Raw genomic sequence first — 14,125 nt, forward strand, 5'->3', positions numbered from 1 at the left:
TTAAATAAGACGATCAGTGAATAGTCTGGTACCAAGTGTGTACTCAAAAAGGTAAGTCACTACTGTAGTGAAACTAGCTGTTTCATTACGTTAAGACCCAGAAAAAGAGGTAGTTGCTGTTACTATTGTACTTGGGTTGGGGAGAGGTGGTAATAACCACACCAATGACAATGGTTTCCACGAATTCGTGCCAGTCTCTCTGTTATAGCCGTGACCTCATTGAACTCCCAGCACAGCTCGGGCTTGCTCCTTAGGCCCATTTCAAGGATCAGGACACGGAGGCGTGGCGGCAATATGAAAATACATAGGGCCTCCCTGCTTCCCCGCAGGTGGGGACACTGAGGCTTGGGGAGGCGAGGCCCCAGACCACGGAGTCCCTCGGGTGATGCTGCTGCTGCTGCTGCGCCCGGGGTCAACCAACAGCGCGCTTATCACGGGGAGCTGCGGAATGGGCTCCCCAACTGCCTCTCGGGGCAGGTCCCACGGCTCCTTCGCTGGCACCCGAGCTTGGGCGGCTGCGACCCCGCACCCAGGGGTGCCCGGGGTGGGGGTGGGGGTGCAGGACGCGGGGTCCTGGCGCCCCGGCACAGCCGCCCCTCCCGCGCGCCGCCCCGCGTCCCCGCCCTGCGCCCCCCCTTGCACCCTGTGCCCCCTGCGCCCCCACTCCGCCCTGCACGCCCTGCACCCCCGCCACCCTCCGCCCTGCGCCCCCCCACCCCCCACCTTGTGCCCGAGCCCCCCCAGCCCCCGCCCTGCACCCCCCTACCCGCGGCCCCCCTCCGCTCGTCCAAGCCCCTGCCCTGCGCGCCCCCACGCCCTGGGCGCCCCCGCGCCCCCCTCCGCCTCCTGCGCCCTGCGCCCCATCTGCCCCCTGCCCTGCGCCCCCCGCCCCCTCCGTCCCACACCCCGCCCCCCCACCCTGTGCCCCCGCGTCCCCCTCCACCCCCCTCGGCCTCCCGCGCCCTGCGCCCCCATCTGTCCCCGCCCAGCGGTCCCCCACGCTCCCCGCGCCCCCGACTCCTGCGTCCCGCACCCCTGCCGCCCTCCGCCTCCCGCGCCCTGCGCCCCCCGCCCCCATCTGCCCCCCGCCCTGCGCCCCCCTCCGGCCCCCGCGCCCCCCCCTCCGCCTCCCGCGTCCCCGCGCTGCGCCCTCCGCCCTCCGCCCCCTGCCCTGCGCCCCCCGCGCGCCCCCCTCCGCCCCCCGCGCCCCCGCCCTGCGCCCAGGCCGAGGCTCCGCCCGCGCTGGCGGCTGCCGAGCGGTCCGGGCTGTGGCGGCAGCGGGAGGAGGAGGAGGAGGAGGAGGAGGAGGAGCAGGAAAAGCGTCCGGGGGAGGAGGCGGAGGCGGAGGCGGCGGCGGAGGCGGCGGCGGCGGGCGGGGCCGGCGAGTTTAAAGCCCCGCGAGGGGGTGGGGAGCCGGGAGGAGGCAGGAAGGGACGCGAGCGGCGCCGGCGGGAGGCCGCGGGGACCCGAAGTTTGCGCGCAGCCCCGGGCGGCGGGGGGCGGGGGCCGGGACCGGGACCGGGACCAGGACCAGGACCGGGACCCCGACCGCCCTGCGCGCCGCCCGCGCCCTCGCCCGCGCCCCCGCCCGCGCCCCCGCCCGCGCCCCCGCCCCCGCCGAGGGTCCCGGGGCTCGCAGGCGGCCGGGGCGGCGCCGCGGCAGGTACGGAGTTGGGCGGGAGCGGGCAGCAACTTACTTTGCGGCGGGCGCGGGCGGGGGCGGGGGCCCGGGGCGGAGGGGCCGGGCCGGCATTGTCTGCGCGCGGGCCGGCCGGTCGGGGACGCGGCGGGGGCGCGGGGCGCGGCGGGCGGAAGGGCGTCGGCTCGGGGCCGGGGGCTGCGGCGGGGGGCGGGGGCCGGAGCTCCAGCGGCCGCGGTGCGCCCCGAGCCCGGGGTGGAGAGGTAGGGGGAGGTGGAGGAGAGGTGGGGGGGCCGGAGCTCCAGCGGCCCCGGTGCGCCCCGAGTCCGGGGTGGAGGGGAGGTGGGGGGGATGGAGGAGAGGTGGAGGCGTGGAGAGGAGGTGGGGGGGTCCGGAGCTCCAGCGACCCTGGCGCGCCCCGAGCTCCGGGTGGAGGGGAGGCGCGGGGTGGAGGGGAGGTGGGGGGGCGGAGCTCCAGCGGCCCCTGTGCGCCCCGAGTCCGGGGTGGAGGGGAGGTGGGGGGGATGGAGGAGAGGTGGAGGCGTGGAGAGGAGGTGGGGGGGTCCGGAGCTCCAGCGACCCTGGCGCGCCCCGAGCTCCGGGTGGAGGGGAGGCGCGGGGTGGAGGGGAGGTGGGGGGGCGGAGCTCCAGCGGCCCCTGTGCGCCCCGAGTCCGGGGTGGAGGGGAGGTGGGGGGGATGGAGGAGAGGTGGAGGCGTGGAGAGGAGGTGGGGGGGTCCGGAGCTCCAGCGACCCTGGCGCGCCCCGAGCTCCGGGTGGAGGGGAGGCGCGGGGTGGAGGGGAGGTGGGGGGGCGGAGCTCCAGCGGCCCCTGTGCGCCCCGAGTCCGGGGTGGAGGGGAGGTGGGGGGGATGGAGGAGAGGTGGAGGCGTGGAGAGGAGGTGGGGGGTCCGGAGCTCCAGCGACCCTGGCGCGCCCCGAGCTCCCGGTGGAGGGGAGATGGGGGAGGGGCTGGGGTCGCGGGAGGGCGGGCAGCCGGAGATCCAGCAGCCCCGGTGCGCCCCGCGCCAGGGATGGAGGGGGAGGTGTGAGGCGGGGGGGGGGGGGGGGACGGGAGCTCCAGCGGCCCCGATGCGCCCGCGCCGGGGGTGGAGGGGAGGTGGGGGGGATGGAGGGGAGGCGGGAAGGGGGAACTGGAGCTCCGGCAGCCCCGGTGCACCCTGCGCCCGGGGTGGAGGGGAGGTGGGGGGGCGGACCTCATGCAGCCCTGGTGCGGGGCTGGAGGGGTGGTGGTGGGGGGGCCGGACCTCATGCGGCCCCCGGTGCGCCCCGAGCCCGGGGTGGAGGGGAGGTGGGGGGGGGCGGACTCGCCGGCAGCCCGGGGCACGGCCGGGCCGGAGTCGTTCTTCTCGGTTCCGCCGGCGGCCCGGTTACCCCGCGGGGCCTCACCCCAGCTGTGGGCCCCGGGGCAGCCGCCGCCAGCCGGGGAAATGTGATAAGCGCCCGAGCGCCGGCCGAGGAACGTCTGATGCAACCGGCCTCCCTGGTCGCCTCTCGGCCCGTCTTGCCGCTGCCCTCCGGCTTGTGCCTTAAGGGACTCGGGCTGTTCCCCACTTCTGATCGCCTTCCCTCTGCTGGGAGATTGCAAGGAACTTTGCCGACTTTTTGTCATTGGCTGGGGGCGGAGGGGTGGGCAGTGCAGGGCAGCCACAGGTGACAGTGCCCGGCCTGGGTCGGCGCTGGGAGAAGGCTGCCTTGCAAACGTCCTCGTATCCGCTTTCATTCAAGAGATGCAGAAAAAGCCCAAACAAGTAGCGCTCGCTCGTGAGTACACAGGCGTTATTGCACAACTTTCTCAGTGCTGCTGTTTACAAGGCCGGGCCCAGAACACTTTGTTTCCGAAAACGCTGATTCAGCCGTTCGTAGCCCCCGAGGTTCAGAATTGGTGCTCTCTCTAACGTTTCGCTCAGTTTTACCAAGAACACATGTTGGTGGCGCAGCAACAGGCGCTGGCTGGGGGTTTACAGGCACGGAGCTGCTGGTTTTTCCGCCAGCGTTGACCCGGCGTCCCCCTCTTTCATTCCAAGAGGAAAAGTGGGAAGACGCTTCGGTTTCTGTAGGGGAAGGAGTTTTGACATAGGGCCGGGGCCAAGTGTCTCTTGGGGGAGTATTTTATTAAGGAGAAGCCCTGAAACCAAATGTGTTTCCAGGAATGAGTCTAGATGACTGGGCTTTTTCCTGTGAAAGATCTGAACTCTAGGATTACTTTATTGGGAACACTTGAAAGCGGAGGGCCACGCAGGCCAATCCCCAGATTACAGGGAGGGAATTTGAGGACAGAGTTACACACCCGGCAAGTGGCTCCTGTAACTGAGAAGTGCAGCTTCCGATACCCCTGGAGCATTTTACAGGGTAAAAGGCTCCTTAGAAACCTGCTCGCTGTCATCTACAGCTCGCTGAGCCCCATCCCTTACAGGTGTGGAAACTGAGGCTCAGGGGTTAGTGGGCATGCCGGGGTCACGGGCCAGCGAATGACAGAGCTGTCACCAGGGCCTAGCTTTGGATTTATTTTTTATTTTTTAATATTTTGTCCTGTGTGTTTCATGCTTCTGCACAAGTATGCCTGCCTCCAAAAGAGAAGTGACCTGGAGGACGTTCCTCCTGCCAGCCACACACCTGGAGACGTAGGAGGCTCTGTTACCTGCAGGGTGGCTCCCCAGCTTGCCGATTACTGTCCTATGGCCAGGCCTTTATCAATTTGTCCACTTGCTTTTTGTACTTAAGTACACACTTACTTGGGGAGGGAACTTTGATGTCACGAGTTCGATATGGCACTTGTGCTTTTTGCAGTTAGAACAGCGCGTTCGTAAAAGCTGTGTGTCCCTAGAGTCATCAGTTGCCTGTCGCCTGTGGTCTGCGCCACTCTGGGGGGCAGTGCGGGGCTGCTGCGCAGAAGCCCATCCCTTTGTGAGCCAGGAACCCAGAGCGGAGCTGGCTGGTGCCGGCCACTTGTCTAGGGATTTACGGATGGTGGCCGCGGGATCGGAACCCAGGGCAACCCTGGCCCTGTTCCGGTGACCGTGGAGCCGGAGGGAGCCGAACTCCAAACCTGGAGCCAGCGCAGAGCTTTGATTTGGATGCGGTGGCTGGTCTGGGACATTACGAGGTTCCGCAACCAGACTCAGGCTCGAACAGAGGCGGCTTTTGTGCCTCTGGCTTCATCTCAGAGCTGTAGAAATTCTGGGTTGGTCTATCTGATAAAACCCAATGCTTTGAAGGTGGCCTAATTTAAGGAACCTATTTTCTTGGAAGTCTGTCCGTCTCCGCAGGGGAAGAAAAACCTACACCGCGGGAGGATGTCTCTGAGCTGGTGTCAGAACTCGGAGCTGAGGGGACGCCTGCTCTGTTCGGTGGGGGGAGGAGGCCGTGTGTTTGCGGGGTGCGCATGATCCCTGTGACTGTCCCTCAGCCTGGGGGGCCAATGTGGAATCGCGGGGGCTCCTAGGGAGAAAACGTTTGCCTCGTCTTTTCATTTACGCAACCAGTCACGTTCAAAATTTAAATAAAAACTTTTTCTGCTAGTGAAGATTTTTTTCTTTAACCTGTCTTTTTTTTTTTTTTTTTTGCTCAACTGTAGAATTATGGGGAACGATAGAAGAAATTAAAGATAGTAGAGCTCCTTGGTGGGCGAGGCTTGGCAGGCAGGCTCCCGGGGGATCTGGCAATCTTGTAGGAGGTCTGTGCGCTCACGGGGGGAGTACATCTCACCCATTTGGGTGCTGGCGGGCGGCTGGCCTGTGTTTGCGTTTTAGCTGCCCTCTTCTGGGGAGCTGTGTGCTCCCCTGTCTTCTCCCTGTCTGTCCTCTGGCAGGGACACCCTTGCCCCCACTGCCCGCCCTGGCTTTGAGGAGCTTCTGAACTTGTCCCTGCTCCTGGGCATCACAGTTAACTGGAAGGAGGTGAAAGCAGGGGAAGCATAAAACTGCCAGCTCCTCGAAGGCTGACTGCTCCCCTCTAATGACGGGAAGGGACACCGTGTGAGTGTCCTTGGAGATGGCAGCCCGGACGGCCCTGCCCCGGCCTCATGGACGGTCATCGCAGGAACGAGCAGTTCTGACTCTGCTTTGGGGGTTCACTGGCTCTGACGGGATCTCCCTTTCTGCCTGTGCCCTGGCGGAGACAGCCCTGTGTCCAGGTGGAGATGGGACGCCTGCCCGGGACATGGGACGTGAGGTTGGTTGGTTCATCACCGCTGGATGCCGCTGGGGAAACTGGGGTGTCATTCCTGTTTGTCAACCGTTGAATTTAAATGTGGACTTGATGTGGAGTTTGCTTGAGTGTGAGATCCTCAGCCTGAGGATGGACTTGGGCTGGGGCAGCAGAGTGGATGGCGTGTTCTGGCATCGTCTTTGGGAACAGGTGCCGGGGAGGAATCCGCTCCTTTTCTGCTCAGCGCAGGGAAGTGGCTTGAGCTGACGTTTGCAGGAGGCCTGCTGCCCCAGTTTGACCCCCGGATCTCCTGTTTCGCTGCTGTCGGTGTTGCGAGCCATAGCAGGCAGGCTACCCAAGCTCATCCACGAACGAGTGTCAGAGGTGTGTTTACCAGCCAGGGCTGTGGGAGTCGTGTGGCTCCTGTGTGGCGTGTGGCACTTGGCGAGCGCTCGGACGCACCGCTTGTGGGCACACTCGGCCTGGACTTTGAGCGGCTTGCGTGCTTGATTATCCTGCTGTTAATCCGCAATGTCTGCTAGGAGGAGGACTCCGCCTCGCATCCCTTTGCCTGCCAGTGCTCCGTGCCTATGCGCCCTAGCACACCTGCTCACCTGACCGTAGCCTGCTTTGAGCACCAGGCCCCGTACGAATCCTTCTGTGGCCTCCCCGTAGCGCGAAGGCTGGAGCTCCTCACCGGTGGGAGTCCAAGAGTAAAGATGGGTGGTGGACGGTCCACATTCCCTGGGGGCAAAGCCATTGGCCCAGATGATAGCTGAGGGCATCAACAGCTGGTCCCCTGTGATCTGGAATGAGACAGTGGAGACGGTGGAGACCGGTAGAGATGGGTGAAGACTGTGGAGACCTTGGAGATGGTGGAGACTGGAGATGGATGGAGACTGTGGAGATGGCGGAGATGGGTGAAGATTGTGGAGACCTTGGAGACGGTAGAGACGGTGGAGACCGTCCGTGGAGTCGGATGCAGACGGTGGAGATGGGTGGAGACCGTGGAGACCTTGGAGACAGTGGAGACCGTGGAGATGGTAGAGACGGGTGCAGATGGTAGAGATGGGTGGAGGCAGTGGAGACCTTGGAGACAGTGGAGACAGGTGCAGATGGTGGAGATGGGTGGAGACGGTGGAGACGGTGCAGACCGTGGAGACCAGTGGAGACCAGTGGAGACGGGTGAAGACGGTGGAGACAGGTGGAGACCGTGGAGGCGGTGCAGACCGTGGAGACCTTGGAGATAGTGGAAACCATAGAGATGGTGCCGACTGTGGAGACGCGCGGGCTCAGATGGGCTGCACCATCATATGCAGGGACACCCCTGGTCTCAGGCATGTGGGGCCTGGTGGCATCTATTTTCAGGTCCCTGAGGTCGGTTGGTGCCCGGAGTCTCTCTCAGAGGCACAGGCTGGCTGGGATGAAGTGAGCGTGGACCCTTGGTCCTGGTGGGCTGACCATGGCCCTGGGAAGGGGCTCTGTGCACTGCCCAGGGCCATGCTGGTGGCGCCCTCATCTCCCTGAGTCCTGGCTGGGTTTTTGAGCCGGGTCGATGGGCCCAGACCCCGGCAGCTGTAGTCTTGCGAGTAACGTGAGCTCTGAGAGCGTGGGCCTGGAAGACCTGGATGTGTGCTGGCCCTCAATGTTGAGTCTTTGCTGTCCCCTGGAAGCAAGGCTGGCAGCTGGGACCTTCCCATGTCTTTGTCACCGCAAGTAGAAGCCTGAGGTGACCGTGCTCCATCTGGGCCTGTCCGGAACTTTCAGGCACACCACCCTGGTGGGGGGGGGCGTGGGCTCTGAAAATACAGAACTGTGAGGGGTGCCCGAAGGGCCCCCGCGTGCCTTTTTTTTGTCTTGTCACACGGGAGCCACCAGGGAGGACATCCAGGGCTACTGACCACAAGTCACCTGGATCCCACATGGGACCCCGCGGACACTCACTTCTCCGATGAGCTGGGCCTTTGGTTTGCTTGTTTATTTATTTTTTAGCTGTCATCCCTGGGAGTCTTCCCGCCATTGATGAGTTGAGAACTCCCCTTGGCGTGAGAACTTTTCTCAGATCACGTATCTGACGGTGGTCGTTTTAGGAACGCCTGCGTCACCAAGCTCGCGGTGACTGGAAAGCTGCTCCGAACTGGGGCTTGTAGGACCAGGACTCCCCTGGTTTGAGGACGCACCTTGCTCCAGCCCTGGGCCCCTGCTTGGAATCTTGCCACCAGGCGGGAGGTTGAGCTGAGTGGTGTGCAGGGCCCGCTCTGTGTCCTCTGTGGCCCTGCCTGGCCCAGCTGGGTTCCCTAGGAGCCTTCAGGCTGCTTCTCCAAGGATGCTGTCCTCTCTTCCCCCAAATTCTGTGACTGCATGGAAACCTGGTTAGGATGTTTCTAGAGAAACATGAAGGTGAGACCTCGGCCCACGTCTCCCCAGTGTTGTGTGGGAGCTTTGGGGGAAGGATAAGGGCGGATGGGGCTCCGTGCGCCCCAGCTGGACCATCTCCCCACCCTGGGCCTGCGGGGCTGCCGTGGGCACAGACAGGCTCTGTAGGGCAGGCTCTGTCCCCTGCCCCCCTGGCCCGCCGCCACGCGGGGTCCCTCCCTTTGCAGCCTTCCCCCGGGGCGGACCCTTGTGAGATTGGTTCTATTCTGTGATTGGAAGGATGTACGCGGATTCGACGGCCGGCTCCCCGGAAGCAACGGGCCTCTCGGGCTTCCTCTTTCCTGCCCTGTTGACCCGTATTTTCTAAGCAGGTGTCCCCCGTTTCTCGTATGGGTTCTTTGACTTCTGCGCGTGGAAGCGAGGGGTTGGCCTCTGTCCGTGGCCGCCCTGCACTTGCGCTGCTGGGGCTCAGGGGCGCCCCGAGTGGGAGGGCCCCGCGCTCGCTGTCCTGTCCGCCACTCCACACCGTCTGCGTGGGCCCTGGCTGCCGTTCCTAGCACGCCCTGCCCACGCCCTGCCCCCGCGGCCTGCCTTCCCCGTGAACCTGAGGGCGCCCGCGGCCCGTCTAGGATCCCGTGACCCTCCCGCTTTGTTCCCCCAGTGGGATGGAGAACGTTCCACGCTGGGCTCCCCCAAACAGGGTCCTGCAGATTCTGGAGACCTCGTGTGTCTGGAAACATCCTTATTGTCCCGCAGATCCGCTCGTCCGAGCACAGACTCCTAACTGGAGATCCTTGAGCCCCAAGGCCCAAAGGCTGCCGCCGCCTTTAGGCAGAGCGGGGTTGAGGATGGACCTAATTCGATCTTTTTTTTTTTTTCTAATTCGATTCTTGATTCTCTTTTTTTGTTTTTCTTGTCTAGAAGCTTCTGGGATATTCTCTGTATGTGTTTGAAGGTCTCTTGAAGACGTGCCTTGTTGGGGGGAGGGCGTCTCCATCTATTGCGCGGGGTACAGCGCGAGTCCCTTCCAGCTGGGAAACCCACGTCCTTCGGGCCCGGGACGTATATTTGAGTTAATCCTTTAATTTCTTTGCTTTCACCTTCTCCTTGTCTCTTTCCAGAGGAGCGTTTGTTTGGTTGTTAGGCTCTGGGACCGGTTCTCCAGCTACCCGTGTCTCCTGTTTAGTATCTGGTCTTCGGCTGTTCTAGCGTGTACGCTATGCCAGGCTGCCTTTTAAACCCTTTCTATTGGATTTTAAGTTTCTCTTTTAATTTTTTATCCCCACGTTTCTGATTTTTTTCTTTCAACGGGCTTTGTTTTTTATTTTTATTATTTTTATTATTTATTATTTTTTTATTTTTATTTATTTATTTATATTAAAAAAATTTTTTTTCGGACTTTGTTTTTTAGAGCAGCTTCTAGAGTCATCGCAAAATTGAGCCGAGACCAGAGATTTCCTGTATGCCCTTCCCTGCCACGCGCAGCCTCTTCTCGTCCGTCAGCATCCCCGGCAGAGCGGGGCATTTGTTACTGTAGTCAGTGAACCTACAGCGACTCTCCATCATCACCAAAAATGATTATTTTTATTTTAATGGCATAACCTTCCTATTTCATAGATATGATATTTGTTAAATTTGGAGGAAGGGGGTATATTTGTTTTGTTTTTGTTTTTTGCCTTTTCCTATATAGTCTTTCTCAAATTTTTACATCATTGCTTGATTTTTTTCTACACATTTGTGCCTGACTTAGGTAGGAAGCAGAGCCTGTGGCAGGTGAGAGGACATAGGTGTGTCTTCTTTGATGGCCCAGTCTGGGGAAGCAGGGGTGAAGGTGGAGGGAGGCGGGAGGGAGGCAGGGACGAGGGAGGTGGCTGCCCTGGCCCCTGAGAGACCCTGATGGGTGGCCCTAGATTGTGACTGTCCCCACGCAGCCCTGGGGCCCCGGGCGGGCAGGAGAGGGACTCGTCCTCCATTCTGTGCGCACCTCTGCCTGCCGGGCCGCGGGTGCAGGGCTGTGGGTGCTGGCGCAGGCACATGGACAGGCCTTCCTCGTCCACGGGGCCTGTGGGGCCTGTGTCCTGGGGGTCGCCCCCACGGTGACCACACAGAGACCGGGACAGGTGGGGCCCACAGGGTGGTGTCCAGCGCACTCCGGTTGGCCCTCATCTTTCCGGTTCAAGGCTTTGCTTCGACGTCTGGGCCTTCTCTGCCAGCGTGCTTTCGGAGGCAGCCCCTGAGGAGCTGACGGCCTCGGGACAGCTCTCTGGATGCCCCATTGTGTGGGGAGGCCCTGGTGCCCACATCTTGGGTCTTCTCTCCTCGGCTGGCTAGACTGTGTGCCGAAGCCTCTTCATTGCTGCCAAGGCGGGCTGTTGCAGCCTGGGAGGTCGGCAGTCCTGGGTCTGTCTCCTCCAGGGAGACCCCACTCGACGGGTGTCGGCCCGCTGCTCCTCGCACTTGAGTCAATGCTCTGGTTCTGGCCCTGCCTTTCCTTCGCCACCAGAGTTTACGGAGGCTCTCCTGGCTGATGCTTGCTGGCCTGGTGGCACGTCAGGCTGCAGTTCCACGTGCTGGCCTGGCGTCCGGCTCTTTTGCATCTTTGGTTCAGCTTCCCCTGGTCCACTGGCTTTTCTGGCTCTTTTTAAAAGATCCCCTACCTGTGGTCCCGGTGCAGCTGAGTGTGTGTTTAGTGGGTTACTGGGCACCGACCTAGCTCCTCTGATCCCTTCCTTGCTCTCCCACGGGTGAGCCGTTAGCTGGGAGCCCTGGTGTATTTTATGGGGCGTGTGGCAGAGGAGGGCCCTCCTGTGCTGTGAATCACTGTCCTTCCCCGGAAGCTGCAGGGCCCACGTCCTCGGGCAGAGGAGTTCAGAGCAGAGGGCAGGGGGACGGGACCCCCGAGCGGCCTCCTGGCGGGTGACTGCAGAGGTGGGATGCAGCGCCACCTCGGAGAGCCTCAGGGAAGCCTCAGGTCTGGGGGGCAGGTCTGTGACCTGGAGCAAGTTCACCTGTGTGCACTTAGATTTGTTCTAGAATTTCGGGGTTGGACTCCATGCCTCAGTTTACCCTGCAGTATCTCCACTGGAGGGGCGCCCGGTATTGGCTTTAACGCTCCCGTGGCACGTGCCTCGCCTCCCAGGGAGCAGGCCGGGCCAGAACTGTGAGAAAGGCTCGCTGCATTTTGTTTTGGGTCGAATGCTCTGCTTTTGGTGTGCGTTCATAGGGTCGCCTCTAAAATACCGGGAGCACACGGTCCTGGCCACCTTGGGCCCCTGCCCGCGGGGTGGACATGGGCTGGTCCTTCACCACGACCTCTGGGGGTTCGAGGATCCAGGCCGGCCGCCCGTTCCCAGGAGCTGCGACTGGTGCTTCTCTGGGCATCTGAGTGCTGGGCTCCCCAGCTCCCTGCTCCCGCCTGTGTGGCTCAGTGTGGCGGCTTCCAGGTAGTTCTTGCTGCCCTCGGCCGCTTCCCTGCTCTTCCTGCCTGTGCCGCCCCTCAGAGTGTAGCCACTCCCTGGCTCTGTGGCCTCGGGCGAGTCACTCATCTTTCTCCTTTGTTCTTCCTGGGCTGTGTGCGCACCGGGTTACCTGGCCGAGCCCCTGTGCACGCCGGCCTGCCCCACTCGTGCCCCGTGTGCATACCTGCCTGCCTGGCCCGAGCCCCACGTGTGCACCCAGTTACCTGGCCTGGGCCCCGTGTGCGCACCCGCCTGCCTGGCCCGTGCCCCGTGTGCGCGCCCACCTGCCCAGCCTGAACCCCGTGTATGCACCCGGTTACCGAGCCCATGCCCCGTGTGCGCACCTGCCTGTCCAGCCCGTGCCCCATATGTGCGTCCAGTTACCCAGCCCGTGCCCATGTGTGCCACCTCTTAGCTTTGTGCGTCTGGCCTCAAGAGGAAGCCGTTTCCGTCCTGGCGCTTCTTGCTGTGACGTCCTGGAGAGGGGCGTGGGAACGCCGACCTGGCCCCCGGGCAGGTGGAACGAGTGGATTTGCTGTCAGACTCCGGCTCGAGGTGGGCCTGGATCCCCCCAGCCCCGTGCTCTTCAGGGTTTCATGGGCAGATAAGGAGAACTTTGTGTTTCTGGGGGTTGCGTGTGTCTTTTCCCACCGGAGTGAGGTGATTGGGGTAGGGGGAGGCTGAGCGAGGGGCAGTGGAGGGAGCAGGGGGTTCTTTGGGGTTGCCATGGGAACCAGGGCTTGGGCAGCAGAGGTTCTCGCTGAAGCCTCAGGGCCTGACCCAGTCACACGGGGCTCCGAGTACCTGGACCAGGCGTTGCTCCTCTGCCCTCTTCCTCAGGATGCTTCCCCTTGCAGCTGAGCAGTGTGGGGCCAGGCTTGTGCTATAGGGTCCTCCAGGCACAGGTGAACCCATGGCGGGGGAGTCTCACTGTATATATTTTGGAGGCAGGGCGACCTCCTACCCTTGCCAGGGTGGTGTCCCTGCTTCTCTGTGTTGGAGCTCGTCAGGCCGTCTGGGGGTGCTGAGGACAGCAGGACCTGGTGTTCTGCACCCACATTCCCTGCTGGGACGCAGCTGCGTGGTCTGTGCCCCAGCCGGTCTCCCGTTCTATGCACTGTGTGTCCTGCCCCGAGCCCCGTCTCCCAAGCCGAGCACTGGGCGGCCTGCACCCTAGCCCGGATCCCACGCTGCACACCGTGCGTCCTGCTCTGAGCCGTGTCTCCCCTACTGTGCACAGTGTGGCCTGCACCCTAGCCCAGATCCCACGCTGCACACCGTGCATCCTGCTCTGTGCATGGTGTGGCCTATGCCCCAGCTGGTCTCCCATTCTATGCACTGTGTGTCCTGCCCTGAGCCGCATCTCCCAAGCCGAGCCCCGTCTCCCAAGCTGAGCACTGGGCGGCCTGCACCCTAGCCCGGATCCCACGCTGCACACCGTGCATCCTGCTCTGCACACAGTGTAGCCTGTGCCCCAGCCGGTCTCCCACGCTGTGCACCGCGTGCCTTGCCCTGAGCCCTGTCTTTCAGGCTGCGTGCTGTGCAGCCTGTACCCTGCTCGGTCCCCCAGGTTGCTCACTGTGTGGCCTGCTCCCAGCCCGGTCCCCCGTGGTGTGCGCGCTGTGCGCCCTGCACCCTAGCTGAGTCTCCCACGCTGCACGCAGGGACCCCGTGTGGTGGGTCCGGTGCAGCCTGTGCCCCCCTACGGGTGTGGATGCCCTGGGGACTGGCCCTGCAGTGTGGGTCCCTGGGCCTCGTCCCCGTGCTGTCCAGGACCAGCCGGCCCTGCGTGGCCCGGGAGGCGCCAGTGGTCAGCAGCTGGCCGTTCTCGCTGTGTGCTCTGGTGGCTCCGAGGGCCGTGTCCTCAGGGGCGCTGCCCCCCCGCGTGGTCTCCTGCTGGCCCGCGGGAGTCCAGGTAGCCGCTGGGCGTTCTCTGTGGCCTGCGGTGCTGTTACGTAACCGTTCCTAACTTAACTGTTTAATATGTAACAAGTAATAACCGCGCCCGGACAAACCTGTCCACTATCTCTTAGCCAAGCGGCGGGCAGTGGGCGTGGGGAGCCGCTGGAGAAGCGAGCAGATAAGGGTTTCCAGCAGGAAACTGGGCCTTTCTGTCTGCTAAGCCCAGATAGCGAGGCCTGCCCGACTTCCCAGTGACCTCGACGGGCGGCGGACGAGCCCCAGGAGGACGCAGCTTGCCACGTCGCACCTTCCTCTCCAGATCCGCCTCCCCTGTGGCGCGAACCCATCTGGCGATTTAGGGCCAAGTGTGAGACGTTGGGGCGATTTCACACGCTTGAATTAGCTTAGCGCGTCGCTGCAGGCACAGGTGGGATCGGCACCCTCGCCCCTGCAACAGTCAGATCACCTGCCCCCCGCGGCCATCGCCCCTTTGATCACCTGCCGTTTGTCGCTTGATGGCAGGTTGTTGGCTGGGCCGCCCACGGGGGTTGTTGGAGGTGCCGCGCGTAGTAGCTGTTGTCT

General features: G+C 63.2%; 1 protein-coding gene across 2 annotated transcripts in view; it reads left to right on the forward strand.

The window, feature by feature from the left end:
* The first annotated feature begins 1,578 nt into the window (after nt 1–1,578).
* The window catches only part of GRB10 (growth factor receptor bound protein 10), a 157,021-nt gene continuing 144,474 nt past the window's right edge, over nt 1,579–14,125 (forward strand). For both annotated transcript variants that reach the window (XM_072791706.1, XM_072791707.1), the window contains exon 1: nt 1,579–1,663. The gene's annotated coding sequence lies outside the window, so the exon portion shown is untranslated. The remainder of the gene's footprint in view (nt 1,664–14,125) is intronic.

This window comes from Canis lupus, chromosome 21 (genome assembly GCF_048164855.1).
Source record: "Canis lupus baileyi chromosome 21, mCanLup2.hap1, whole genome shotgun sequence".
Taxonomy (NCBI): domain Eukaryota; kingdom Metazoa; phylum Chordata; class Mammalia; order Carnivora; family Canidae; genus Canis; species Canis lupus.